This window comes from Protopterus annectens, chromosome 7.part0 (assembly GCF_019279795.1).
Source record: "Protopterus annectens isolate FY-2018-M chromosome 7.part0, PAN1.0, whole genome shotgun sequence".
Classification (NCBI taxonomy): Eukaryota; Metazoa; Chordata; order Ceratodontiformes; family Protopteridae; genus Protopterus; species Protopterus annectens.
In genome coordinates, this window is record NC_056739.1 from 946971163 (window position 1) to 946998972 (window position 27810).

Consider the following 27810-nt stretch of genomic DNA (forward strand, 5'->3'; position numbering starts at 1 on the left):
GTCCCTGCTGGACAGGGGCATCGGGTGCTAATATATCAGAACACAGGCTAAATTCTTAAGCATTGTTGTAAGGGCCTCAAGGCCAATAGCCTAGTAACTTCATATGATCCTATAATTATGATCATATGTCTTTACAGTGGGTAATATATGTACCATTCCACTTACAGAGTTGCAGCATGTCCAACACAGCAGGATCACACAATGCCCTGTATGCAAGGCAGAGATCACTTCAGAGTGGTCTATATGGCACAAGGTACAATGACAGTAATTGCACAGGATCCCCGTAAGTTAAATACTGGGGACTTGAAGTTCCCTTGTGAGGAAAGTTTGAGTTGTGTTCAATTGCCAGTTGCGCTTGCAAAGATAGATGAGAAAATGGCCACTGCAGTGAAATATTGGCTTGTTGAGGGAAGAGCACACAGAGGTTATAAACACATCATTATCGAGTGATAATGCCCTCACTAATGACATGAGCATGATATACTACCCGTCTTGCAGCTATGGAGATATGGCAATCTGTGATAAAGTAGGTGCAAACCTGTGTCACCCCCTGAGTATATTGGAAATGATACTACATGCACATTTGCATGGGGTTACAGCCATGAGTATGTGAACAGGCTTATGTTCATGAAGACCCTCTTATGGGCGAGTGACATAACTGGGAGATTCTATGACTGCTCCCAGTTTGCTGTGCCACGAGGTGATTTTGTTTTCCTGTTAGCTACAACCAAGTTTATGCAGTTGTACAGGTGGCATACCTTACAGTGAAGCTGTCAATGTCTGTGCATGCACAGACAGCTTGTTCAACTCCTGCCTGTCAGGCTACCAGACAGCACACTGGATGTTGTGTGACATGATGTGGGAACACAGACAAGTGTTCTGGTTACATAAATGTACAGTCTAACATACATTGGACAAATGTGGGTACACACACTTTGGCCAAAGGTGCCCACCCCTCTGCAGTACACCTCAGATCCATGGCATGCAGACATGCACCATGAAGCTGATGATGGTCAGGCTGCATGAACTGTTGTGACATTCTGACCTGTCAGGTATCACTGCCACTGTGGTGCTTGCCCAAGCAACCTTGCACATGTATGTCACTAGACATTGTACATCACAGTGTGACACTGCAGCTGTGCTACAACTCACCATCTGCACATTATCCTACTGAAACCCAAGAAACCTATAATACTAGGCATAATACATGCTATACTGTAATGCTTGCTCTGATTCCTATTCAAGACATCTACCTGGTAAAGGGTATGCCAAGGCTACAGAGCCTTGCATGAAGTAGGACAATTATGTGGATGAACAAACAGGCTGTGTACTGCACCTCATGTGGAGTTTGGTACAAACATTTTGCTTTTGGTGTAAGACAAAGTGTAGGGGCATAGTATTCCAGGAGAGAGTGGTTGTGCTGAGACCAGTAGTTGTAGAATCTAGGCACTAGCAATTCAGGACACCTCTCTCTTGTCAAAATTCCTCACAAGGTAATTGTGTCAGTGAAGTACACACTGCTTGAGTCGTGTGCAGCTGCAGGATAACTGTGTGAACAGTTCCTCTTTACCTTTCCCAGGATGTATGTATGAATTTTGCCCTCCCCACCCTACTTTCCTATGGTCTCTACAGACACAGACATGTTGGTAGACTACATTCTTGGAAACCATGCTGGAATTAAAATCAATACATAGTTACACACAGGGCAAGTAACATGCAGTGACAACTGCTGTCCTCAGATGTTTTAGTAGTATCACATTTACAGCCATGAAAACACTTATCATGGAAATGATCAGTAACAATGTAGTACACCTGCAGACACTGGCCCAAATGAAGTTTGCGTTGTTCAAGGTCAGATCATGCCTACCCTAAGCTTTGTACCAAAGTCATTGTTAAAGACTGCGATGTATGAGGAGAAAATGACTCATCCCACTTACCATGGCCCGACAATACATTCATCAAAATTAGGCCATCAGACATTGTGTACACACTGCAGAGGTGTTTTACAAATTTTCATGTCAGCCATTGGATAGCCAAGTGTCTGACAGTCATTATATGGGAAGATAAGTTTTTGTAGGCCAGCACTACAATGAGACTAGTCACCACTGGGCTACACACACACATTGTTCCTGGGACTACCCCTCTGAGCCATTCCCTTTTCTGCAGTCACAGCTACTGTCATTGACCTCAGACTGGCTACATTTGCAGATAATTGCAAATAAGGGACTGTCATTGTTTTGCAGACAGAATCTACAATTACCCAGGCTGGGCGGGCACACAAATTAAGTTGCTGTCAGAGCCATTGACAAATGCTACATGCCAAGGTATGCACAATACTATACTTTTGGCAGTCAGCCACCCTCTGGACAATACCGTAATGTCTGCTCACCTCCAACAGTTGACCTGGTAGGCAGGGACTTATGGACACAGAGAGAGATGTAGCCTTTGACTTTCACTGGTCAGTAAGATGTGGGCTTCATGCATTGTTATATACCCTGGAAATAAAGGTATGGCATGCAAATCCTAGAATTTCATTGTTGCACTGTATGTGGCACTCATCACACCTATCATTGAGTGCAATGACACCTGCAGTATGTAAGTACACAGGCATTTCTGACACCTGTAACAGCCAAAGAGGTCCCACAATAGTCCAATACACGGTGTACATAACATGTCCAATGCAGAATGTGTCAAGGCCAAAATTCTGTATTCTTTCCACTACATGCATTGGAGGGGCGGTATATGGCTGCCATACAGGGAGCTGTCAGCTCCCACAGTGTACCTGCTGCACATACAAGAAAGGACTAGTACAGGATGTACCTGTTGTACACAGCTGCACTTTGACTGTAGTATAAATATGTCTCCAATGCTGGGCGAGACAGTTATGTAAATGTGACACTACACATTACATGTAACAGGCTCCGCATCCATGTGAACCTCACTTCTGCTGTAATGCGCATTATGTTTAAGTTACAAAATGGGATGCAGAACAAGGAACTCATAACTGGATGAGGACAAATGTCTGTATTGGACACAAGGCTGTAGATGGTGTATCTCCTACCCCACAGCTTGTAGATGTGTTATCTCCCAGAACCCTGCTTACACTTATGAAGAAAACCACATCATATCAGAGATTACAGATTCAGGAGTAGGCTGCATGATGCCGTTGTCCCTGTTAGCCCATGATACACATTTAAAGCTATGGAGCCATGCACCTCTCTGTTTTACCTTTGTGAAGACATTTTGATTCTGTGCTGACATTCGTTCCTGTGCTCTGATGGTTACAGGTTTATTGTAGTACTGTAGCCAGAGGTGTGTCCCAAAACATCTGGAATCTGAAACAGAAACAGTTCTATGAGACACCATTCTTTTTGTAAGTATACAGCCATTAAAACATCATCCAACTTAATCTATACAACATAATGTTGCAGTACAACTACCAGCAGACACCTGTCAGTGACCAGTACAAGTAGCATGTGAAAGGCAACAGTGAATTAAAGGATTACATAGCAATTTAGGTAGTCACTATGTGCAACAGGCATATAGCTTTGTTTCCCTGCTTTGATGACAAGGATGACAGGGATGTGGCACATGTATCATCAATTGCACAGGGTGTTGTGTAGTGGTGTAGGAGGCCAAGGCTGACCCAATAGGTTGGCAAGCGCGTGTGTGAGTCAGGAAGGGAAGCAGGCAAGATGGACCATGGAATGTGCTGTATGTGTCTGCAGGTGACCTGATTGTGACAGTGGTGTGTAAGTGTCTGCATGAAGACAGTCAAGCTCAGTGCTAGCCCTACATGACTGTATATTGGACAGCTTTGAAACATGCATGGCAAAGCTGAAAGTTCATCTCTGCCACCAAACACGGGAACTGCCACTGCCAGGAGTTGCACGAGCACCTACATGCCCAAGGTCAGAAGTGGCACTACTACCTGAGAGTGACTGCTATCTGCAATGACCATGTCCTCCATGGGAACGCACAAGACCATGAGCACATGGCCTGCCACATTTTGGTGTGGACAGCACACTTGCCTCTGGTGAGCTAGATGCACTGCCACTACTGGAGCATGAGTGAGCATGGCCATGTGGACTCTCAGATGATATAGTTTCTGAACTACATCTATGCATCCGACGCTCAACTCGAACCAGACAGTCCATCACAGACAATGATCATTCCAAGACAGATAATCTGTGATCTCTCTCATGCCACTGTCTTTCCACTGCATCAATCAGCTGATCCAGGGTATCAGCAATGAAGTGGAGGCAGTCACATATGTCAGACTGTGCTGCATCCATAACCCTGAGCATTCATCTGGAGGTCCTTTCAGAATGTGTCTGTGCCTCCATGATGGCCCTAAACATATGCTGATTGACACATGACAGGACACCTGCTACAGGTGGTGGAATGACAGCAGGCATCCTATGAGTACCTCTATCAATCTGACTGTGTGGAACCTCGCTATTTCTTTGACTATGGCCAGCATCAACCGTCACTGCAGACATAGTACCCACACTTTCCTGTTCAATGTCCCCATCCTCTGACTGTCCAATATCTGTGGCCTCAGGGTACTGGGTATGTGTAAGTACACTGACTGTGCATTGTGATAATGAGGACAAGACAGGGATGTCAACCTCTGTGACAGATTCAGCCTCTGCAACCCCCCCACATGCCTCACTTTGGCCATCATCAGAGTCTAAAGAAGCACTGACATCAGGTTGTGAGGGGGACAGAGACCAACCTCCCTGGTCAACTGTTATATAAAGGGAAAAGTGGTACATTAATACATGCACTACTATGCTCTGTGGTACTTCCTTTCAGTATATGTTAAGGTGTATTCAATGCTGTCAGTATTACAGACTTGTCTAACCCCCACCCTCATATATCAGGATCTGAGGAGATCACTTTCTAAAAAAACTTCTGTAGTTGCTTGCAAATAATAAGCTCCTTATTCAAGAATCTCATGAGCAATAGTGTTGTACACTGATGACATTTGTCAAGACTGCACAGCTGACACATAAAATACTGAAAATCCATCAGTGCGGTCACAGCTACAAGGCATAGGTATGACTGTAAATCATGTTCCATTGGTAAAACTCTGTGAACTTGGCAGTCATGCAGACAGTACATCAATCCATTTGCTAGGCATGGTATCACACTTTAGCAAGGACAATGCACTCAGTCTACATCTGTATCACAACAGTGTTATGTTTACCAGGAGCAGGATATCATGGTCGCGTATGACTCCTGATGGTCCTGTGAAAAATTGAGGGAGTGGTAATGTAAACAACAACCCATGTTGCACTATGACAGGTTAATATGTCCACAGAACTCACATTTACAGTACATGCTATGTTACTTGGTATGTAGGTCACAATCTGGCCATAAGATTCACACTGCAACTAACTCCCCTCCAAAAAATACCTGACACCCACATAAAAGTATGTACAGCGTGAAACACTGAATGCTGCAGTATTCCAATAGTTATCCAACTAAGCATACCTAGATGCTTCTCTTGTGTGGAAATGGTGGCACTCATATCCATGACATACCATGTGATGGATGTCTGGGAGCTGTCCTGTGTTGCTAGGCTTGCCAGGAATTCCTTTGTGGCTGACAGTGATTGTTCTGCTGCAGGCCCTCAACTGGTGACACTATGGTCTTTGTCCACATCTGCTGCTCTTCTGCTGGTAGAATTGATCATATCTGTGGCACAGTATCACACTTGCTCATATGTCCAACTCTGTTGTCCAATGGCATTCACATTATGAACCATGTCAGCCCACAATGCTGCCCGCTCTTCCCTGTTTGCCCCCCACCCAGAAAGCAGGAGTCGGTGATGATGATACAGGGCATCCAAGACAGCTTCATTATCGACCTCTGTAAAAGGCCTCAGCATCTTGGATGCATATCTCCTGAAAGACAACAAAATGGGAAAATATGTCAGGATCACATACTTGGCAGTATAGTATGTAAAGATGCAGCAATAACAGATGGCTACCAGTAATCACTGCTTGGTTATACATCTCACATTCAGCACCATGCAAACATAGTAAGGGTGTGGATGTGAGTCAGATAGTGACAGTACTCATCTATCCCTGCTTGTGCCATGATGGATACTGTTGTATGGTCACACAACCAACACAAAAGTCCATTAAGTTGTGGCCCATATGTGTAAAGCCCCATTTTAATATGTAAAACAAGCAGTGCCACACAAATAACAGTGTAGTATTACCACCTCTATCAACATGAAATTCTCAGGATAGTGTTAAATATATATAACGGAGAGCATTCTACCCAGACTGTACACTAGTTCCTCTGTAGGTGTAACCCATCTGCAGATCAATGACATGTCAGAAGTATAGTTCCATGCAAGGCTTACTGCTGTACTCACCATTCTCCCTAAGTACATCGACAAATATGCATCAAGTTGGAAACAAAATGGTTACATACCTGATGAAGTACAATACTCACCAGCGGAAAAATACCTGCACGAACGGCTTGTGCACGGTTGTATAATATATCCAACCAAAAAAAGAAAAAGCCAGTACCTAACATCTCATGTGGCTTGTTACAAAACACTTTTATTCCATGACCGATAGATCATCTTTTTACTTTTTCAAGTTTGGTTGCTGAAGAAGGCTTTTACTGAAACCAGTATAACCATACTGGTGTATTGTTGACTATCGGTCATGGAATAAAAGTGTTTTGTAACAAGCCACAGGAGATGTTGGGTACTAGCTTTTTCCTTTTTTGGAAGTACAATACTCCACTGTTGAAAAATACCAATATACAAATGTTGAGGCAACAAGTTGATCATAAAAAGTAACTCTCATACACAATATTTTCCCTAGCTACATTAGCTGTTTGCCTTTTTTTAACATGGTTCTGTATTAGACAGTGATTGCCACAGAACCAATCTATTCTTCTAAACTGAAAATTGCAGCCAGCACATCTGCTTTGCATTATAATTAGCCAATCCCATGCAACCACTGAACAAGATATAAGGCCTCAAAGTACATAACAACCATTTCTCTATGTTGGGTTTGTAAATAGTGGGGGACACATCCTATGTCATGGCAGAGAGGATGTCTGCAGCAGCTACTATTTACATACCAATGTGTGTGCTACAGGCTGGAGCTGAAGGTGCTGCAGGCAATAGGCATAAGCAGGCAGGGTGAACACTTTGCAGAACAACAATTTGTAAGAGTAAGTGTGGAACCTGTGGTAGCCTTGTTTTATAGGCAGAGCCACATTGAGTGTAGACCACTGGGATGTAAGGTATATGTGTCAGGTAAGTGTCAGTCAATGGTATCATTAAGACAATGCAAGCCAAAATGCTTGGTGTGTCCTACAAAACAGGGAGGTGTACATTGACCATGATGTCAGGCAGGTGGACAACTGCCAGAACATGTGTTATGCCATGGTATTCCCCTGTTTAGTGTGTGCTGGCAACCCTTACATCTAGCTTGACCACCATATACGTATGTTACTCATGCATCCATGGTTGTCTGTGATATCACCGCCAAAACATTGTGGGCTGCAGTGTGATATTACTGGGGCACAATTTCAGTACACACTTCAACATCCATGTTGGGGGAACTCCAGTGTAATGTTATTACCTGACATCTTATAGATAAGACATTGCATTGTTTAAGATACCAATGATTACAGGACTGAAATGGCACCCAACATTATCCAATGGTAGCTTCAACAATGGTATCTGTTTAATACACTGTAACATATAACAAGTTATGCACTACCTACTCTCTGAAAATCTGCTCACACCTACTCAACATGGCTTTAGACCAAAGCATAGTACTATTACTGCCCTACTATCATTCCTTAACACTATATTCCTTGCCAGAGATAACAACAAATGTGTCTCCTGCCTATTCTTAGATCTCTTTAAAGCTTTTGGCACTGTCTCTCACTCTCTCCTTTTGCACAAACTAACCAACCTTAACTTCTCCCCTGCTGCTGTTGCATGGTTTTCCAGCTACCTCACTGACAGATTTCAAGCAGTGAAGTGGAAATCTGCACTCTCCCCTCCTCTCCCAGCTAAAATGGCTGCCCCTCAGGGTTCCATCCTTGATCCACAACTTTTCAACATCTTCACTAATTTTCTTTATTCTTCCTGTTCTCAGTCATCACTGGTTAAATACACTAATGACACTACTGTCATCTCTATTGCTGACTCTCCCTCTGAACTCATCTCTACAACACAGACTACCTTTAACTCAGTAGAAAACTGGCTGTCTGATAACCAGCTTATCCTTAACCCCCCCCAAAAAATAAGCTACTGTTTTTTCTTCCTAAAAACTACAACCACATTAAATCCACTTTCACAATTGTGCCCCTCAATAACACACACATTGAGGTAGAAACTAGCACTAAACTCCTTGGTGTCATCATTGATGACCAACTTAAATTCAATCTATACATTAACAACTGTATCAAGAAAACTCATCAGAAACTAGGGCTTCTCTACCACAACAAAAAGTTTCTCACCAGTGAAGCTAAAGTAACTCTCTCTTATGCCTACCTACTACCCAGTCTATTATATGGCTCTCATATTCTTACTTGCCCTAACTCCACACTCCTTGCCAAACTTGAATCTACCTATAACAAGATGGCCAAATTTGCAGCACATCAAACTTACAAGTCACATCACTGTCTTTCACTCAAACACCTTAACTGGCTAGAACTACCTCATCAGCTTCTTCTCCCTCAACTCCAGATCATCCACTCTATCCTTTATCAGCCTTTTTACTGTCCTACCCTATCATCTGTCATCTCCCACTATTCACCTGCTAGACCCCTCCGGAGCTTTAACCTAGATCTGCTACAAATCCACAAACCTCTAAAGCTATAATCCTTCCAAGGCCTGGAACAAACTCCCACTAGAGATCAGGTCACTCAAGCAACTTAGTCAATTCAAGCTAGCCACTAAAGAATATGTGTTAAGCCTATGGACCTGCCTCTGTACCCACCCCTCTTAACAGCTTATCAACCTTAACTGCACACCCCTATCTTCTCCCACCTTATGTAACCTTCTTTAAATTTCTAGACCTGTCTCACATTAACTTCTACATCATAAGCACACTGCATACATTGTTATCTGCATAACGTAAGATTTTACATCTGATGACAAGACTACTGTTAGTCCTTCGGAATGATGTAGGACTCTAAATCTGACAGACATAATGATTAGTTTACTGTAGTAAATCCTCGTTTTTCTTGTATACGTTGTTTTGAATATTTTCTGTAAACCAGTTGTTGATAGTTTACTTATTTTTGTAAATGATAATCTGTAGAACATGTGGAGCTTTTCTCCCCAGGCTTCTGTTGAAAATGAACTACTTAGCTCCGTCGTCCAAACCCGGTCAACAATTGTAAAATAAATAAACAAATAAATAAATAATATTATTAATCAAGGTAGTGAAAAAAATGTTTCCCTTTCCTGGAATCCAAGCATCAAGTGCGGGAAAATGATAAGTGACTGAGTCTACAAAACCAGCTAATACTGTGAGAGGATAGATGTAATGACCTACTCAAAACTACAATCTCATGCTGATGTTTTATCTTACCTAGTACTGAGAGTTATGTGTGCACAATCACAGAGGAAAAGAGATGAAAAGGGTGAACGAACAAATGAATGAATGAATGAATGAATGAATGAAATAAATAATCATTACTAGACTACACGGAAGCCATTTATAATGATGACTGCTCTTACAATCCAGTAGACACTCATGCCATTTAGAACCAGTATTTATATATATCAAACAGAATGCAAGTACTATTTTCCAGCAGATGACAGCAACATCTCCAGCAGCTTCATGAGCTTTGTCATGTCTGAAAGGATTGTTAACAGGTGGCTAGTCATTGATATAGTGTTTTACAGTGTTTCAGCTTCAGTAAAACAATGAAGATATCAAGCTGGTGTAGGGCTGATTCAGCCTCAGTAGAGTGTTGTTTAGTTTTTATGCCTCTGCTGTTAAGATGAAATATTTTTAGTAGTAGAAAGTCACAGACCAGGAACCAAAAAACCAAAGTAATTCCAAAGGCAAAAGAACATCAACCAGCAGTAGTACTTCCAATATGCGAACTTTAATAAAGGCAAAATGCAAAAAAACATGTAATAAAATCAAGCGCTTTCGCCTGGTTCCTACCAGGCTTTGTCAAGATAAAAAAAGTTTAAAACAGTGTCTTAATATATGCTTACAATAGATCACATGATTTCTAATCAATCAATTAATTAAAGCACTTCGATTTAATGGCATTTTTCTTAAAGAACTATACATCACATTAAATCCACAAAAACTAATACTAGCGTTAAAAACATTTTAAAAGTTTTCTATATAAATCAGAAAACCACATTTCATTAAATTAATGTAATTTTCTGTAGCTACCAAATAAATAAGTGTAATCAATACATAGCCTTACTAAATGCATATAAACATTGAACATTAGCCTCAAGCCTATAACATGTCAGATTCCTTTAAAATATATAAATAATCAATGTGTGCTTGGCTTATAGCCTGGCCCTTCTTAGTCTAAGAACACTGGTAATGCTAACGTTATCATTGAGTCCAGGAGATTTTGATGCATTAAGTTTTAATTGCCACAAAAGTTCTTTGTACTCAAGGAGTGTTTCCCAGTCACCCCCTCTCTGATCCTGTACAACTTGTTCCAAAACTAAAAACTTGAGCTGCATACTAGGACATAAAGTCAAATGCTTATAGAAGGCATTAGTGTCCTTCTTTTTAGAGATCTCTTATAAATGCTCGTATATTTTACGTCTTAGAGGTCTTTCAGTTTTTCCCACATAGAAACTACAGCATTGGGTACATATCCCCAAGTAAACAACTCCTCTAGTCCCACAGTTGTAATAACCAGTTGCCTTAACCTTAAAAATTCCTTGTGGGAATATATAAACTACTGTCATTAAAGATGAAAGGGCATTGATTACAGGCTCCACATTTGTACGTGCCTAACTTAGAAACAGAATGAGCACGATTCTTATGGCAATTTTTACTTTCAAACAAACCCTTCAAATTAGTATCCCTCCTCCTTACAAAACTGGGTTTTGTGGATACTATGCTTTGTGTGTCTTCTTGCAAGGTTAAAATCGGCCAATACTTCAAAACAGTTTGTTCTACCTGCTCAGATTCCCTGATAAATGTGTATATATAAGTGTTGTGCGAATTATACTTTTCTTCTTGTTCTTTTTGCCCTTTTTGCTCAACCATCTGCTGGCCAATACCCAATAATGGAAAATACTTGAGCTCCCTATCAGATGTTACCTCCTTGGCCATTTTGTTTACCAAACATGATGGGTAACCCCTTTCCAGAAAAAGTTTTTTTAAAAAGCCTATTTCCTTAAGAAATAACTCATCACTACTGGACATTCTGGAGGCCCGGATGAATTGTCCTTTTATTATTCCCTTCTTCTGGTAAAAAGGGTGGCCACTTTCAAAATGCAGGTAAGAGTTTGAAAAAGTGGCCTTTCTGTAAATCTTGGATTGAAAACAACCCTTAACATAATCTTTAAATAGTGTTAAATCCAGGTAACTAAGATTGTCATTACTTACATTATATGTAAAAGAAAGGAATTGCATGGATGTGTTAATGTGTGCCATAAATTCCTTGAAGTTATCTAAATCACCATTCCAAAGTATACATATGTCATCCAAAAAATGTTTGTAGTGAATAATATGCTTGGCCCAGCCAAATGTTTTTAACGCTAGTATTAGTTTTTGTGGATTTAATGTGATGTATAGTTCTTTAAGAAAAATGCCATTAAATTGAAGTGCTTTAATTAATTGATTGATTAGAAATCATGTGATCTATTGTAAGCATATATTAAGACACTGTTTTAAACTTTTTTTATCTTGACAAAGCCTGGTAGGAACCAGGCGAAAGCGCTTGATTTTATTATGTGTTTTTTGCATTTTGCCTTTATTAAAGTTCGCATATTGGAAGTACTACTGCTGGTTGATGTTCTTTTGCCTTTGGAATTACTTTGAAATATTTTTAGACCTTTTGGATTAGCCTCATCACAATCTTTTGGGGGTATTGCAATATTATTTTGGGCAGGACTTTGATTATAATGAATGTCATGCGACAGAGGGGCAGTAGGACAAGAAGCCTTCTTTCAACATCTTAAGAAAAACAGACTGCAACAAACATAGATATTAGCAAGGATTTATAGGAGTCTTGTGCATATGAAACTTAAAGATTTGACATTCTATGTTGGAAAAGAAGGCATACCTCCACTGGGATAATGAACTCAGTAGTGATTCCACAGGGATTTTAAGTCATGAGAACAGATGATTTATATAAAATGCAAATATTCTTCAGACATATCTTAGAAAACTAAGTCTCTCTTAGCTATACAGTGCTCTGGTGTATGGGTCTATGTTTACCCATTGAAGGTTCACTTCCGTGAACCTCTGCTGATCGAACACTATCCATCGAACTTTTATTCATTTAACATTCACTTCAGTGAAAATGTGAGACAGGGAAAGTAACTACTTGGCCAACATTTTCCCTTTACACACAGTGCAGTATTTCAAACCCACCCAGATGGGGGGCTGCACTCCCCCATCCCCTAACTGCATACATCAACTCTGACATCACACTACAGTGGGGAATGAGCAAATTTTCTGATGTTGGCCAACTATTTAATGCCCTTTTCACCACTGTAATGTGGTTTCAGAGTTGGCATGTATAGTTGGAGGGATGGAGTGCAGCACCCCACCTGGGTGGGTTTGAAATACTGCAGTGTGTGTGACAGGGAAATGTTGGCCAACTAGTTACCTGCCTCACACATTCACTGAAGTGAACATTTGATGAATGAACATTCCCTATCTAGTGTTCGATTATCAGAGGTTTGCGTAAGTGAACCTTTGATGAGTAAACATAGACCCTAGTTTTATAGAGCACAGTTTTTGCTTGTTGTTTCTAAAAGAAGGGGGATATAGTATTAGGTGTAGCACTGGAAATTGTTTATGCTGACAAATTACTCCAGAAATGATAAGGCTATGGAAAAGCTTCAGGAAAATGGTGGCTTAACTGATCTATTCCAAGACTGCTAGTTTAGCTGCACTCCATCCCTGGACAACAGCTATCCAATGGCATAATGGCATTGGCTCTCAGTTTTTCAGCAGCTATACCCTGACATAATCTATCAACCCACTAAATATGTAAAACGTATGTCAAATATTATTCATGTGACTAAAAATGTCTGCAAACTGACTGGCTAAACTAGTATGGAGATTAAGACAAAAACACTGGTGAGATTTTCTATATACATGCCCCCAAGAAATGAACACTACTGTAAAACCATTGAAAAATATAACTGGCTACCTGTGAAACAGTGTGCTGAATTTTTACTTGTCTCTCAGCTATATAAACATGTCAGGAATGACAGCTTCTCCACACAAGCCGCCAGACTCTTCAGAGATGCACCACTATACAACCTTATAAATCCTAACCACTTATGTCATCGCCTCCAAACCCCCTAAACTAGGCTTCAATGCACAGACCATTCTTTCTTTTTTTTCAGAAAATTTTTATTTTGTTTTCATTATAAACATATGCAAGTGTACATACAGCAAATACAATAAAACAATAACAAAATGATTTACAATATTTATATTCATCCATGATAAACAATCATTTTATCTATGAGAAGTTATTAGTATTTGTTCAAAAGGTTTTCCAATTTTTCCCATGCTATTTGTTTTATGAGTAATGTTATGAGTTCTATAACACATGGTTTGCAGTTCTTTCTTTGCAAACAACTTTTGCTAAATTAATAAAATCTTTAAACATCAAATACTGTTTACTTTTCCAGTTCAAAGTAATAACTTTTCTGGCAATTGCAAGAATTGATCAGAGTTACTGAATCTGAGATTTAGGCATTACATTAGGTATAGGAACATTGAATAGGATTAGTGAGTTAGAAATATGACAGTTATCAGACCATAAAGCATTTACAAAATATCTGAAGTCTTTCCAGTATTGAACAACATTTCTACATTCAATGAACATGTGAACCCAGTTAGCCTCTAGTAATTCATCACATTTCCAACATTTACTTTCACTGTTTTTGAGTATAAGATTTATTTTATGTGGAGTATAGAAACTCCTATTCATAAATTTCCATGTATGCAATTTCCAATATAGTGAAGAAGAAGTACCATACATAGAATTCAATGACATTTTTTTTGATTCATCAGATATTTGTTCTCCATTAATCTTTACATAGTAATTCCAAAAATCTGAGTCAAACTTTAGAATGTCTTCTCTTAGTATCTTATAGATAGGTCAGATACTTAATTTTTGATTCTCTCTCTTTTCAAGACACCTAATAAAAAGCTGACTCAAGCTAGGTATAGATTCAGTCTCTAGGTTGATTGATACTCTCATTTTGTTTTCTATAAACTGCCGTAATGAGTGTATAAACAGCCAACTATCTTGACTATTATCAAAACTACACAGAAGAGAGTTTAGTGGTTTAATACTCTTATTTTCAATAAACTGATGCCAGAATATCAAATTATTTTTCCTTTAATTTTTGCATCGATTTGATGTTGAAAGAATCTAGGCAATCAGGGGAGTATGTTATAGGGAATATAAGAAATAGAAATTGTTTAATGCTGTAATTACAATCAATTATATTTTTAAAGTTATTAAATATTTGATTAATGCCATAATAAAAATGATCAAACTTCCTTATTAAATAAACAAAATTCAAGTAAAAGCCAATGAACTCTACTTATTCCATATTGTTCCTTAAATTGATTTTCTATAGTTCTGACATCAGTTATATGAATCTCATGTATTGTTTTCCAGGCAGCTATATAGGTAGGTAAGATGTAATATTACATTAATTATAACTGATTTGGAATAAAGATCTAAGCTACAGAATGCTATCCCATTACTGCTCCAAGCTCTAATGTGTCATTTATATGCAATCCTAGGTTTTAAGGGGAACCATAAAAATTTAAGTAGCATGGAATATAATTTTTTAAATAAGTTTCTGGAAGGGGGTAGTATTGATGACTGTATACAAAACAAAACTTTTAGGTAATATTATCATTTTAATTAAAGAGAGTTTATCCTCCATTGTGAAGAACATTTTATTCCATCTTTTGATTATTTCACTTGTTGTGTCTTTTGGCTTTTTCCCAGTTAGGGGCTGCCACAGCGAACTCCGATCCGCTAATGATTGGCAGTAGATTTTTAAATTCCATGTTGCCAGCCCTGACTCACAACGTTCAACAAAGGTATGCCCATTCACGCATGTCTCCACACAGAAGACACTCTAGCTGAGAATCGAACAAGACAACATCTTACTGTGAGGCGACAACGCTACCGCAGCACCACCACCGCTTCTTTTGATTAGTTCACTAATGGTGGTTATTAAATTATTGTAGTTTAGTTTAACAGATTCTTTCCATGTACCCTTTATACTGGCACCCAAATATTCTAATACATCATTCTTCCAATTAAACAGGCTATTCTTCCTTAGGTCTTTGTTGATCTTTTTGTTAATTAGTAATGTTTCAGATTTATTGTGATTAAATATAAGCCCTGGAATTCTTTCAAACTTGCTTAAGGTATTTATAACATCATGAAAAGAACCATCAATATCACCCAACATTAACAACATATTATCAGCAAATAATTGTATCTTAGGACAATAGTCCTTATTAATTTGAAAACCTTTTATATTTTGCTTGTTTCTGATATATGTAGCAAAAGGTTCCATTGAAAGAGCAAACAATAATGGTGACAAAGGATAACCTTGTCTAGTTCCCTTGAGGATTTCTAGTGGTGAGGATAGACATGATCCGATTTTCACATACGCTTGTGCCCCACTATCAATTTGTATTAATAAGTTGACAAAAAATCTGAGGAGAATTCAAAACCAATCAGAATTCTTTGAAGATAAGACCAACTAATAGAATCAAAAGCCTTTTCTATGTCTAGGCTGATAATAGTTGTTTTTTGTATTTGCATGCTATGTCTATTAATGACAGTAATTTAGTAATATGATCTTGCACTTTTTTATGAAGAATGAACCCTGTCTGATAATTATGTATTAGATTAGGTAATATTTTCTTTAACCTATTAGATAATATTGTCATGAAAGTTTTATAACCAGTGTTTAGTAACGAAACTGGCCTATATGAATCACAAGATTTGGGTTCCGTACCTTGTTTTGGTATGGGGGAAATAATTTAGTATTTCCATGATGGGGGTGTTATACATTTTTGTTTAACCATAGTAAAGGCACTCCTCATTTTCTTTATTATATATTCAGGAACAATCTTATATAGCTCAGGAATTATTCCATCCAGTCCTGGATCTTTATTATCTTTTACATTTGTTATTTGCTTTTTTACTTCTGTTAGTGTTATTTGTTTATTTAATATGTTATTTTGTTGCATTGACACCTTATGGTTATATTTTCTTGAATAAAAGTATTTATTATATTATCTGTCTCCAAAAGTGGTGTGTTATTATTTATATCTTTATAGTAGTTTTTGAACACTTCTAATATGCCCATTAAGTTAGATGTACTCTTAACTGAACCATCACTTTTATATTTAATCTCATTAATAAGATTTTGATTGTTTATTTTTTTGGATCTTACTGCTATTTCATGCAGATATTTGGGATTTGCAGCATAAGATTGTAATTTCAATTTTTCCAGATTTATGGCTAACTTATGATTCAGAACTTCTAAGTATTTTTGATTTAACTTAGTAAATTTGTCATGTGCTACTTTGTTATTTGGTTTTGCTTCCATTTTTATCTTGTTTGTTTTTTTCTAAGCCTAAAAGTTCTTTGTCCTACTCTCTCCTTTTTTTAAGGTACCAGTATTTTATTCTACCATATATATAAACTTTAAAGGTGCCCCATAGTATAGTATCAGTCACTTCACCATTATCATTTGTTTCCATAAACATGTCTATTTGTTTCATTATCCATTCCCTAAAGTCATTTAACTTAGTTATGTAAGCAGGATTCTCTGTAGGAATCTTAAATCATCTGTATGTGTAGTTAATGTAAAGTTTATAGCATTATGGTCCAAAAGTGGACAAGTCATTATAGATACATCACTTATTTTAGAGTATATATTATTTGATACAAAGACCTTATCAATGTTTGTTTGTGTACCAAACCGATATGAATAGTGAGTACTGAATAAGGAATAATGCTCTCTTAGACCATGTATATCTTTATGGTTCATCTGGTTTGTAAAGTCATTTAACTTCTTGGCTTGAGATGTTAGTTTTATTTTACCATTTTTAGAAGTATCATTTCTTGATAATAGCAGTTAAAATCACCTGTTGCTATAATTTCCCTTTTTGCATTTAAAGTAATCAGGTCCAGATATTTGTCAACATATTTAGTACTCAGTCCTGGTATTTAGTATGTATTAATCAAAGTGTAATACTTCCTATTGATTTACAAAATAACCATGCTTAGCATCCCATATTTACCTGAAATTGTATCTATAATTCTTGGCTTACTATAAGTATTTTTCCATAGAATAAGAGTGCCCCTTCTTTTAGTCTTAAAACATGAATCAGCCAGAATGGTATAGCCATTGAATGAGTATTCTCGTATATATTTTTTAAATTTATTTTATTTATTTACTTTATTTTACATTTGTTAACCGGGAAAATCCAGCTGGACCAGATCCATTTTAAGTGGATGCCCAGGGAGGAAAGCTCCACATTTAACATATAGTAAAGTAGTTATGACACAGGTAATACAGACATGAAAAACAGGTTAATCATAAGTGCACACATACAAATATTGTTCACAATGGTTCAACTGTGATTGGTAAAGAACCGGTACTTTGATAGAGTTACATATAAAGTACAACTGACCTGACAGACAAAATGCTATTCTTTAAATAACAGTTACATACAATTAGCTTTTTACATTTGTTTCTATTAAGGACACAGTAGTAAAATAATATAACTGGAGCATCCAGGTTATAAAGAGGAAAGATAGATGAATGAGAAAGTGAGAGCCTAGAGTTAGAGTAGTAAAGAGAAAGGGGAAAAAAGTCCAATGAGACTGTCATGTAATATATGGACAGATCCAGGATTTCCTGAGATGTGGTTTGAGTAGTTTTTTAAACTGTGTGTTTGTTGTAGAAGAAGTTATATTAGTGGGGAGGTTATTCCATTTTTTAGCTATGGTATAGCTGTATACAGCTTTGCCAGCAGTATTGTTGGCAGCTGTAACACTGACGAAAGGTTTATAAGATGATCACAGGGGCAACTGGTAGAATAAAGTGTTAACAGTTGTTTTAGTGCTGGAGTTTCCTCTGAGTAGTTTATGATGTTAAAAGTACAGGTGAGTTGTTGGTAGGAGAGGAAGTAAGGAAATTCTAGCCATTGAATTTCTTTTAGTGCCTGGCAGTGGTGGGTTCTAAAGGGTGAGTTGGTGGCAAATTTGGCAATTTTATTATAACACAATTCTAGCTTGTCTAGATCTGTTTTTTTAATATGGGTTAGGATTGGCGTTGCATACATAAGTGTTGATAAAAGGTGGGCCTGACCTAGAGTGATTCTTGCTTTATCTGTGAGAAAGTTTTTGTGTCTGTAGAGTGTCCCCATTTTCTTATTAACTTTCTGGATTGTTTGTGCTATATGAGTATCAAAAGAGAGGTTATTATCAATTTCTACCCTTGGGAGTTTAGTATGGGTTGATGGTGATATGATAGTGCCATTTCTAGATGTGATGGAGAACGTTGAGGGAGAAGATGTTGTTTTATTAGTTGTGAACAGGTGTAATTTGGTTTTGTTACGGTTGAGAATGAGTTGGACGTCAATAATCCAACTTTCAACAGCAGAGAATGATTGTTGGGTCAGTTTTTGTAGGGTGATAATAGATGGAGCTGTGCAAATGAGAGTAGAATCATCTGCATACTGAATTAGTGTGGCATGTTTGGAGGAAGTATGTAGATTGTAAAAATAGATAAAAGCTGTGGACCCAATATAGAGCCTTGTGGTACGCCAATAGAGTTGGAGAGAGGAGGAAATAGTTTGTTTTGCCATTGGACAGCTTGTTGTCTGCCAGATTAGTAACTTTTAAACCAGGATATAGTATGGGGAGTGAAGGAGAGTGAGTCAAGAGTGTCTAGTAGTTTAGGATGTGAGACCATGTCAAAGGCTTTGGAGAGCTCTAAAAAGATAGCAGATACATAGTTATTGTTATTTCTGTAATGATTTACATGGTTGGTGAATGAGAGAAGAGCTGTGGTTGTGCTGTGGTGGGGGCGGAAGCCATGTTGAGTGAAGGAGATAAGATTGTCTGAGCTCAAGAATTGCATAACTTGCAGGTGTATGCACTTCTCAAGACATAAGTGATCACCTTCTCACTTATATAATTAAGCACAAAGCCATTAAGCCCCAACAACCCTTACTCAGAAAGGTTAGAAACGAAAAAGACTTTGACCCTTCCAAATTCCAGCAGGAACTTAACTCATGTAACTAGTCTATACTTAAACACCTCCCCTTAGAGGAGGCAGTTGTTTACTGCAATAACAAATTTCTTGAGATCCTTGATTTGCATGTACCTGCTCATTCAAAGAGAACAAAAGCAAAAATGGCACCATGGCTTTCTAAAGAGACTAGACTCAAAATTACCTGTAGAAACAAATTATGGACTTTATGTCATTCTACCAAAAGACGCCCAAGATCAAATTAAATATAGGCAATCTAGGAATGAAACTAAACAATCCATTTTACAGGACATAAAACAATACTACTGCAATTTACAGACAGTAAATTAAAACAATGGCCAGAAGTTGTGGCAGGTTTGAATAATCTGCTTCATCCTGGATAAACTTATACCCCCATCCCTGCTGCTACTATTGATAAACCCCATGAGGATGTTTCAGATAGTTTCAACCGATTCTTTACTGAGACAATTCAAGCCCTAGCTAGACAATTACCTCCTAGCTCCCCTGGCTCTGAAAGTACCACCCCTAGAAATCTACTCTCATTCAGCTTCCAACCAGTAGCCATGCCACTTATCTGTACCTTGATCAAAAAATTGAAACCCACCACACTCTCTGCTAATCAACTCCCCACCGAGTATCTTCAAAAATCAGCTGATGCTACTGCCTACCCAGTATCAATACTAATTAATCAAACCATAGCAGAAGCTAGAATTCCCACCCTCTGGAAAATATCTTACGTAATCCCACTATACAAAGGAGGGAGCTCTACTAAATTCTCCAATTATAGACCAATAGTCATACTCTCTTCACGTGCAAAGATTATGGAAAAATGTATTCACAGAAAACTCATGCACCACCTAATCCAGAATCACCTCATGGCAGATATCCAACACCACACCACAGCACTACCTCCACCCTACTAGCTTTTACCAAGACCATAAACCATAATCGCAACAACAATCACATATCCTCCACCCTCTTCTTGGATCTTTCCAAGGCATTTGACATGGTTGACCACCAACTTTTAATACACACCCTACAAACATTCTGCCTAGATACTAAAGCCCTTCAATTGTTTAAATCCTACCTGAATGAGTGGCAGCAGGCTGTTCTTTGGCAGAATAAACTCTCTAACCTATTACCTAACACCCTCAGAGTACCACAAGGTTCTATACTTGGGCCCTTGCTGTTTTCAATCTTCATTAAAGACCTGTATACTGACATCCCAAACATCAGCTGTATCCAATAAGCTGATGACTCCACCCTGATCTGTTCAACCACTTCTCCAACAGACTTATGGTCTGCTACCCAGTCTACCTTTAATACTACAGAAAACTGCTTTCTAAATGGTGCTTGATACTAAATCCCAAAAAAACCCGAAAATGCTGTTATTCTCATCAACACAACACAAAGGTCTCCTGATTTTACTTTTACAATAAATGCAAATGATGGCACAATAATCTCCCCTGACCCCTCTACAAAACTATTAGGTGTCATTATAGATAACAATCTAAACTTTGACCTACATGTAAACCAGTTGATCAAAACCATTAACAAAAAACTAGGGTCACTCTACAGAATAAAAGCCTTCCTAACCCCCCCAGCCAAAATTGCCATAGCTCGCTCTCACCTTCTTTCAACACTTCTGTATGCATCCCCTCTATTCTCTAATCTAAATAAGACTGTACTTAAACTCTCAACCTGCTACAACCACATTATGAGGTTTGCCACTGGGCTGCCGTTCAGGACTCATCATTGCATCAATCTTAAACAGCTTGGGTGTCTTGAACTACCCAGTCTAATCCAGTATAACCAACTGATCATGGCTTATAAAATCCTTTATAATCTGGATAATACTCCCGCACTTAAAAATCTTATCACCCCCTATAACAATCTACGACTGCTTAGATCCTCTAACAGACTACTAATTCAGACAAGCAAAATTAACGATGCAGCTGGTGACTCTATCTTTGCAAACTCTGTCGGCAGATCCTGGAACACACTTCCAGCTGACAATACTTTACTCTTCTCCATAGGTAAATTTAAAACTAGACTCAAACAACATCTGGCACTAAACTGGCTATGTCATTGTATCAACCCTGGCTAACTCTCTTCTAGAGGTGTAAAATCTATTAATCAGCTTTCTGTTTAAAGTACCCCTGACTTTCATCAGGAATTAACTCTAACCTTTGAAGCATGTTTATTCTTGTTTGCACGTGTACTCTTTATCAAAACTATATTTGTAACATGTTTTATTGTTTCTGTGTACCTTGGAGTTTTTTTCCCCGGGCCTCTGCTGAAAATGGACATGCATCCAGTCGGACTATCCTGGTTTAAAAAATGTAAAATAAAATAAAAATAAAAAATAAGTTTGGACAGGGGAGGAAGTATAGCTATTGGCTGGTAGTTGGAGAAATCATAGGATTTTCCACCTATGTGAAGAGGTATGATGTAGGCTATTTTCCATAGTTTTGATACATAAACTTCCTGAATGGACATGTTTATTAGGATTGAGACAGGATATGATAGGGAGTCAGCTGCTATTTTCAGAAAGTTATCCGGTATACTGTCTGCTGCTAGAGTGGTGAATTTTAGGCCGAGGAGGAGTTTTTTTAATTTTAGATGTAGGGACAGGGGAGAGAGAAAAGGATGGTTTGTTATTTGGGTGTGTGGTAGGGTTGTTTCTAGAATTGTCTGAGGTTGTAGTGTGACGACTATCAGTATTAGATATGTGGGTTGATAGAGTTTGGATTCAGTTAATAAAATGATAGTTAAGCTGGGAAGCTATATCTTCTTAATAGATGGGTTTCCTGTAAAAAGATGATCTGTGCTTTATGCATTTTGATATATTTAAGCAAACCAGCTGTTTTTTGATATTATTGTTCAAACCATTAATATTTAATGATAAACATTTATAAGCCATTTACTATAATGTGTATGTTATTACTAACTGAAACACCTTTCATCCATGTTGACTTGAAATCTACTGAAAACTTACTTATCATGGATACACAACATGTATTAAGCACTACTTTCAAAAATCCAAAACTATTTACAAACACATACATGAAACATAAAGTTTCTGGTTTTGTTAAAAATGTAACTAAACCATCCATCCACCACCTCTCCAATTCCAAAGAACACAAATTATTAATATCTACTCTGAATATAGTATAAAAACAAAAAATTCTAAAAGCATTCTGAAAGCAACTAAAGAAATCTGAATCCATAAAATATACATTAGAATGAGAGTGTCCAATATATCTGAAGCTATATGAATATGTCACATATGATAATAGCACCTCTAATACATAATTATGCCAGAAATACACATCAGATCAATGTATAAACATTAGAAGCTAAAGCTTAAGAAGATTGTCATTATTTCAAAGATTTTTCAAGAAACATCAGATAATTTAACCATATTGTCAGTCATCTATATAACATTTTTCATGTAAGGATCTGTTGAATATATATATATATATATATATATATATATATATATGTATATATATATATATATATATATATATATATATATATATATATATATATATATATGTATATGGGTCCCCTTTACATTACCGAACCGACACTTCACCGACACGCAGAAGACCGAGACGAAACGACCGACAAGCAAGTTGATCGAAAAGGTGATTTGCCGACAGCCGAAAGACCGACAAGGGTAATGTGTGAGCGCGACTTGGTAAGTGTGCGATAGTGATGGAGTTAGGAGTGGTCAGGTAAGTGTGCGATATTGTGGGATTTTGGGTTAGGGTGTGGGAAAGGTGAGTGTGTGGTAGTGTTGGAGTAAGGGTTCGGGTAAGGTAAGTGTGTGATAGTGACGGACTGTAGTTTAGGGACGGGTTAAGTGAGTTAGGTTTAGAGTGCGTGTAGGGTGAGTGTGCGATAGTGACGGGCTTTATGTTTTAGGGTGGGTTAAGTGAGTTAGGGTTAGGGTGCAGGTAGGTTAAGTGTGCGATAGTGACAGTCTTTAGGTGTAGGGGTGGGTTAAGTGAGTTGGGGTTAGGGTGCGGGTAGGGTAACTGTGCGGTAGTGTCGGACCTTAGGGTTAGGGTTTGGGTTAGGGTTAGTGGATATGTCATTGTGTGTCATGTGTAGTTTACGTTGTTTGTGTCGGTGTAATTGTGTTCGGTTTTGTGAGTTGTCGGTGTTGTGTGTTTTCGGTTATTTGGGGTCGGTGTTTTGTGTGTCGGTGAAGTGTCGGTTCGGTAATGTAAAGTAGATCCATATATATATATATATATATATATATATATATATATATATATATAAATAATACTTATTACAACATAACTATTATATTTTGCAATTATACACATATTACTCTTATGTATTAACAATATCTGTGTTGACGTCATTCATCAGGAAGTGGGGAGAGAGAGAGAGAGAGAAAAGGGGCCTCAAAACCCACTGTTTAGTTCCTATAGGTTTAGTTATAGAAGTCTGATGTTAATATGCATAATGAGTTTTCTAATGCAGCTCCTAGTTCACTTGATGCCATTTAATTACTAATAGTGTCATTGAATCTGCAGAATGTATGCATCTATAAGAGAACTTAGGCATTTTCAAAGGAGTTAAACACTTTTATCAGAACTAATTATTTACCATTTAAAGTATCTAGTGAAGGATAACAGAATTTCAAGAGAAAAGAATTCTAAGTACAACCATTTAACAAGTTGAAAAGGTCAAAAGATGTCATCGCTGTTGTTTCCTCAAGCTGCAGCTTCATAAACTTGTTAAAAGGTACCTAAATAGGCTCACACACAACATAAGTTGTCTCTAGTGAAGAAAAAAGCATTTTCGGCGGGAAATTCAGATCTTGAAGCTTTTAGAGTTTACAGAAAACAAAAAAAAAAAAAAAACACTCAAGCTGCCTTGTCAGTGCATTTCATGAATCTTCACAATGAGAACAGTCACACGGACTACCAGTTTCCTCACAAAACATCATTATCATCATGAAAAAATTAAACATTTCATATAAAAACAGCTATTTAGAAATAACAGCAGCTGCCTCAAATCAGAAATCATATTATAACATTTCAATCATTTACCCACCAGTTAACCAGGCCAGAGACACAAAAAAAAAGGAATATATATATGTATATATATATATATATATATATATATATATATATATATATATATATAACATATTTGGCTATCTATAAAGCACCATTAATGTACTGTATTAAGGTTTAACTGTAACTAAACAAAGAGTCTAAAACATCTAGTTAGAAACACTAATCAGAAACACTTTGTTACCCCACCACTGACCCACTAGAAAAATGCACTTTGGTATTAAGTCAAATTATACAATTACTGAAGAATTAGAAGATGTACATCATGTGTAGTTATTTAAAAGGGAAAAGTATGTAAAGTACTTATAACGGGGAAAAGAGAGAAAAGGAACATTGGTAACAAAAAAGAATAGAAAGAAAGAAGAGAGAGGCAGAATGTTATTTAAATAATTAGTACTATATGTAATTAGAAGAAGTAGATATAGAAAGGAAAAGAGAAAGTTAATAATAAAAATTATTCACATTACCTTACAGCATACAGACTTTCAAGAATCAAATATATTATGATTCATAAAACAAAGCATTTAAAATTAGAAGGTATTTATTCATTTCTTCCTTTAGTTTCTTTGTTTTGTTTGCTCCTTCCTTCACAGACCATCCATTTTTTGTTGTCTGTTTCTTCAAACTCTGGGATGACCATTCCATTTCTTCTATAACTGATAGTATTTTATTCTTTTGGATAAATTCTACTGCTTCTTGTAGGGGATCAAAGATCTTCACTCCTTCTGGCAAGATGATTTTTATTCTTGCAGGAAAAATAATTTGAGCTTTAATATTGGCTTTTTTCAAGGACTGAATTAGAGGAACACATTCCTTTCTTCTGGATATGACTGTAGAAGTGTAGTCATTGTCAAAACAAATAACTTTTTCACCCATCCTGATAGGGGAATTAGTCCAAGCCGATTTCAGCACTAAGTCCTTGTCTTGCAAGGAAAGAAATCTAACTATTATAGACCTGGGGTTAGATGAACTCAGAGATGAAGCTGGATTTGCCAGGGACTGATGAGCTCTCTCAATTCCAAAAGAGAGAGATTCAGGTATGTTTACTGCTGATGGAAACCACTTATTGAAGAAATGAATCACGTTAGCACTCTCTTCTTTCTCAGGAATTCCAGATATTCTTATATTATTTCTCCTTGATCTACTTTCAAGGTCTTCCAATTTCTCAATCAGCCTGGTGTTTTGTTTCAGAAGAAATTCAGTGTGATGTTCATTTTCTGTTATTCTAATATCTAGGTCAGTTACTGTTTCCTCTAAGGCAAGAATCTGTTCAGATTGTTTTTTTACTATTCCATTTAGAAGTTCCAGTTGTTTACTGCATTCTTGTTTGATAATATCTATTTTGTTTTCAAATTTGTCCATTTTTAGTGGCAGTTCTTGGATGTTTGTTATTATAAGATGTAATTATTTCTTTACTGCACTCTCCTGGTGTGGGTTCTTCAAGTTGCTCATCTTGAGATCTCCAGTAGAAAACTTCTTGACAGGAATAATTAAAAAATTCTCTTAAATATGTATTAATTTTTAGAAAATAATAAAGAGGCTATGCTAATCTAACTTTTAGTATACTTTTAGTTAGATTTTTCTAAAAATTAAAGTATATTTCCTGTCAGGATATTAAAATCTAAGCAGAACTATGTATTTCTACTGCTATCAGACTGGCATCTTGGCCATGCCCCAGCCAGACCATTCTTTCTCAGTCCTTGGGGCCATATTGTGGGAATCTCTACCTTCTTTTCTTCTTACCTTCCAGTCAGAAATATGAGTCTAAGAAAATCTACCTGCTATATCTCTATTCATGTAACTTAACCTCTTCATCTTTTGATTGTAATTCTTTCAACATGCCAGCTCTAATTTCTACTCTGTATATAATGCATGTCGATCACTTTTTATAGAATATAGTGTAATTGTTGCATTTACCCTAGGCTGAGACTGAAATAGGTCCAGTGAGATCAGTGTTTTACCATTGTTAACAAATTCAAAATAAATAAATTAAAAATTGTGGGTGCTACCTAAAGATCACAGTTCAGAGTAGATGTGTGCTACCTTTCACTTATTTACTTTAATGAAGTAATACACTTGTAACATGGTAGCTCCCATCATGCTAATGATGCTTCCAGCAGTGTTAGGTCAGTCACTGGATAAACTGGTTTGTCTGGTTATCAAACCAAAGCAGTCACATAGACCTAACAGCATTTTGCCACCAGTGATTTTCTTTAATTCATTATCATCAGATCTCTCGCACCTTTCCTGGGTTTTGGAGAACATGCTTGATTTATTGTCATATTTTAGCCATGCCTTAATAGAATGTTAAACTTTCTTGTAAATCACTGAGGATTACATTCTGTCAATATTGCCACACATTAGAATCTCATACTTCTTATTCAGAAAAATGCATTTCAACGCAAAATCTTATTTTCCTGATAAATCTTTAATTAAAAAAACATTGTTCCAGTTTAGACCTTTATCACCTTATATATTCTTTAGCTTTGCCCCTGATTCTTAAGCAAAGAGATTGAAAACAATGATTATTATCTTCTAGTTTATGTTGTATTTCAGAAAAAAGTCAGTATTTTTGTAGGCTGATGAACCCATGCATTGTCTTGGCAAAAGTGCTCAGTTTTAAATATTAAAACATTGCTCAGCCTTTACACTGGTTGTGGCACTGCTCCTTTGCCTTATTTTTATTGTTTTTGTAATAGTTTCTTTCATTCAGTTGGTTTTATGATGTGTTTGCCTATCAGAGGTATATTGCACATCTTGTTAATACTGCCCAGTTGAATAAATAAACAAAACAAGATGTTAATGTGTCTATCTACCATAAAACATACTACCTCCTTGTAATACAAAAAAGAGAGAAGGAGAGAAAGAAAGAAATTAGGAAAGAAAAAGAAAGATAAAAAAAGAAAAAGTGGATTAAGCAAAGGCAGTTTGATTTTTTTCTTAGAGATATCTGCCTTTTTGCAAATGAAGCAAATTACTTTGTTTTCAAGTTAGTGTTCTGTTGAGCAGCTTTATTTCAACACAGCATGCATTTTATATCCAACCGAGTCTACAATATATCTGCATCATTCGAGGTAGTAAGAATTGTAATTCTGCCATTGCTCGCAGAAGATATGCAATTAGTTTAATAATCAGCAGTGCATTAGATAATGTCTCTATTAGACAAAGGAATACATTTCTATGAAACATTTTCCAAATGAGGTACCT